Source organism: Chinchilla lanigera, unplaced genomic scaffold (assembly GCF_000276665.1).
Source record: "Chinchilla lanigera isolate Chin_1 unplaced genomic scaffold, ChiLan1.0 scaffold00006, whole genome shotgun sequence".
NCBI lineage: Eukaryota > Metazoa > Chordata > Mammalia > Rodentia > Chinchillidae > Chinchilla > Chinchilla lanigera.
Window position 1 is genome coordinate 17,240,474 of NW_004955407.1, and position 3,691 is coordinate 17,244,164.

Consider the following 3,691-nt stretch of genomic DNA (forward strand, 5'->3'; position numbering starts at 1 on the left):
TTTCTTCAGACTCAATGCAGGACAGTAGGACGTTCATCTTCAGTACCTCCCCTTTCTCCTCCCACTCCCAGATGCACCTAGCATAGAGGAACAGTGTGCTTCTACACTTGGTCTTCTTTGGCTCATGTCAGGCTCCATCAAATTTTACTAGTTTTGTGTCTCATGTTTTCAAGTTCCCAATAAGTAGAATAAACTAATGTGTCTCTAGCATTAATATTTACATAGACACATAACATGTCATGCTGCATTTGGGGGAAAGAGGGTTTAAAACTACAAGGGATTCCCGGTCCTGGGAAGGTCAGGCAGGGAAGAAGTGTGTGAAGTTCTGGAATCTATCACTATTTGCTCCAGCTAGGTCCTTACTGCCCATCATCTGTCACAACCAGGAAGAGCATTTTTTGTAGGCGATACAGGTTTACTCACAGCTAGCTCCAAACGGGATAGAGGATTCTCTTGCCTCAAGTGTCTGTCTCCCCTTGTTCAAGGCATTTTATTGCAGGGAAGTGGGGAAAGGAATGCAGTGAGACAACAGACAAGGATATTCCCGCTCAGTTTCACCTTTTGGCCATTCTGGGCTCTTTCTCTCCTTTGTCAAAAGGAAACTGGACACTGAATTCCTGAGGCCAGCATCTTACGCTAATTTTCTGACAGTGGTGTTTCTTTTATGCTCATTCATCTGAGTGGAGGACAGGAAGGGTGGCATTTTACATCTTCAGGGTGAGAAAGTTTAGAGAAACAATTTATCTTCTAAAAAATGTGCTAGTTTTGAAAGGTTCACTGTACTTCTCAGTTATAGGACCACTCTGTGTCCTTCTCTTGCTTCTAGGCTTGCCTAATTTAATTTTTATTTTTTCAGAAAGTAAGGTCTGCTCTAAAGTCTGATTATTCCAGAACCACATTCCCAAACTAATAACCACAGTCAACCAATAGGGATACTATTAATTAAGAGTCTTTCATGAAAACTACATTAATCATAGTTTCTTGGATCTGCTTAAATGTGTTTCCTTTTCCTTTTTCTTGTTTTCATTTTTTGCTATCCGCTATTCAAAAAAATTCCCCCTGACTTCCTTGTAACCATAATATTAATTTCTGGCTCTTGATAAATAACATTTGGGCAAAACACCATCTAGAAACCCTCTTTTCTAATCTCTCGTCCAGGTTGGAGAAAAGATGTTTAGTTTTAAACCCATGTGATGGTCTTATGATCACTTTACTCCCCAGGCAGTAAATATTAATTTCAATAAGTGTTTACCTAAATGAGATGATAGCTACTTGTGGAGCCCGTGTGCACTGCTCTTCACAATTCTCTGCCCATCTGAACACCACACTTCAAACAAGACTTTTGGTGCTGACTATCAGACATAACACATCGCCTCTTTCAGCCTCAACACTCTTGTTTCTTTGTCCAGGAGGAGATGTAAGAGTTTCCTTCCACTGTTGTGAATCAAAAGACTTATTTGACCAGCTGACAAAGGCAATGGAAGGGTAACAACTTGCTATCTACTAAAAAATGAGGAATTTTGAAAAGCTGCTGGAAAACAAAATTCTTAATTATGAAGATATTTATTCAAATAAATTAAAACAACTTTAATTGCTCCTAGAGTTTAAAAAGTATTGTTCTTATAATATGCTAATTACCTTCAGCCAGTTTGTATTATAAGCCATTCAGAGACTTTAAGCAAAAAGTAAATGGAGCGTATCTGTAAAAGTAGCTACTGGCCTTGAATATAAATTTGCAATGAAATGAAATTGTGTTACATGCAGCAAAATTAACCAAATATATTTGTTTAACATGTATTTTCTTATATAATTTATTAATTTTAATTTTTTGTTACAACCATAACTTAACTCTATGCCTACGGCATTTTGTTACAAAACAGTAGACTGCATAGAACAAACCTGTAGAAAATGTTAGTTCTTCATACACAAATAAAGGCTTGCATAATACATTGAAACATTCTAGAAAAACTATGACTTTCATATTATTAGATCCAAAGATTTAGGAAACCAAACATTGAAGAGGAAACAAAACATTCTTAAAAATCAGTTACATAACTAGAAATGTATTCTAATATTCTATCAAGAGAGATGATGAGGTGATTATACTCTCTGCAAGGTATTTTTGAGATATAGGATAGACTACCTAGTCAACAAGCAAGGAAGAGAGTTATAAGACTGTGGGAAGGAATGATCCCCCAGTTCAGAGCACAGGCTGTCAAAATCATCAGCAAAACTGCTGCTATAACCGAGAGCAGAACAATTATTTTATAAAGCAGGTAGAAACCAGAGAGAAATTTTCTGTTTATAAGTAAAGCAATGTGAACCCAGGTTTGTGAACCTGATGCTTTTCTTAGCAAAACCTTCTCCACCTGTGTGCAGCCTGAGTGTTAAAAGCCCCGAAGCCTCTGAGGTGAGAGATAAGCCTTCCAGGAGACCTGAAAATTGGGACAATCTCTAGAAACAAGAAAAAAAATAAACAATGATTCTAACCTCTGCCCAAATTTGGAAATCAGAGAGGAAACCAACTGAATAAAAGGCTAAAAAGCAGCAGTTAAAAGACATAAAAACAGGACTCAAAGGTAAGCGGCTGTATATCATGGTGCACAAAGTTTTCAGATTGATTCCAGGCAAATTAGCATCACAGTAGAACCAAAATCCAACTTTCAGAAGAATATGATGAATATAGCATTGCTACAATGTATTATCTATAGTATCTAGGTTTCAGTCGAAAAACAATCTACATGCTCTAAAAGGAATGAACTGCCGATGTCTTGTGGTTTATTGAGGGGAACAGTTAATGATTAAACTTTTATTTTTATATTTTGACCAATTTTGCATGCTTATATCTGGTAATCTGAGCAACTTATGTGAAGATGAAAATTTGCAGTATAACCACCACTGGTGAATTCCTACCATCCTGTCTAATAAAATTCTGTATTGTCTCTAATGTTCTTTTAAATTATTATTTTCTTATTCCCTTTAATGTTTTGATCAATCTTCTTACATCTGGTAATCTGAGCAACTTCACTGAAGATAACAATATGTAATATAACAACCATTGTTAGTCCCTAGCATTTGGTTTGAAACCCTGTATCATTTTTAACGTCCTTGCTTTGTTTTGTTTGTATTTTGTTATTGATCTTTTTAAATATTTTTACTATTCTCTTTAAAATAAAAAAAAAAGAATGAAAGAAAAAAACAGGAAGGTATGTATTTATACTCAGGGCAATAAATCATTCTGTAGTGAATTTCCTATAATTTAAGTAAAGTAGTTCATTATTAACTATAAGTAATTGGGATATATGTCAGACACAAACTGTAATTCCTAGAATAAACTTTGTAAAAAATAATGAATAGATATCTAGAGAACCAAGAGAAGAATTAAAATGAAATATTAAAACTTTTACAAAAGAAAAAACAGAAAAAAGGCAAGAAAATCAAACAAACACACAAACAAAAGCAAATAAGACAAAAAATAAAAACAAATATCAAAGGGCAGACTTAAATAATTCACTGCCTTTGTATTAACTTGAAGTGGATTAAATATGCCAGTCAAATTGTTAGACTGGATCATTAAGACACTAGAACAACCTATGTGTTATAAGATGCCTTTAAATAAGAAAACACAAAAGTATGTGCTCAAATCTTGGAATTCTTTTTCTACCAAGATTTCATATTTAGTTGTATAAAG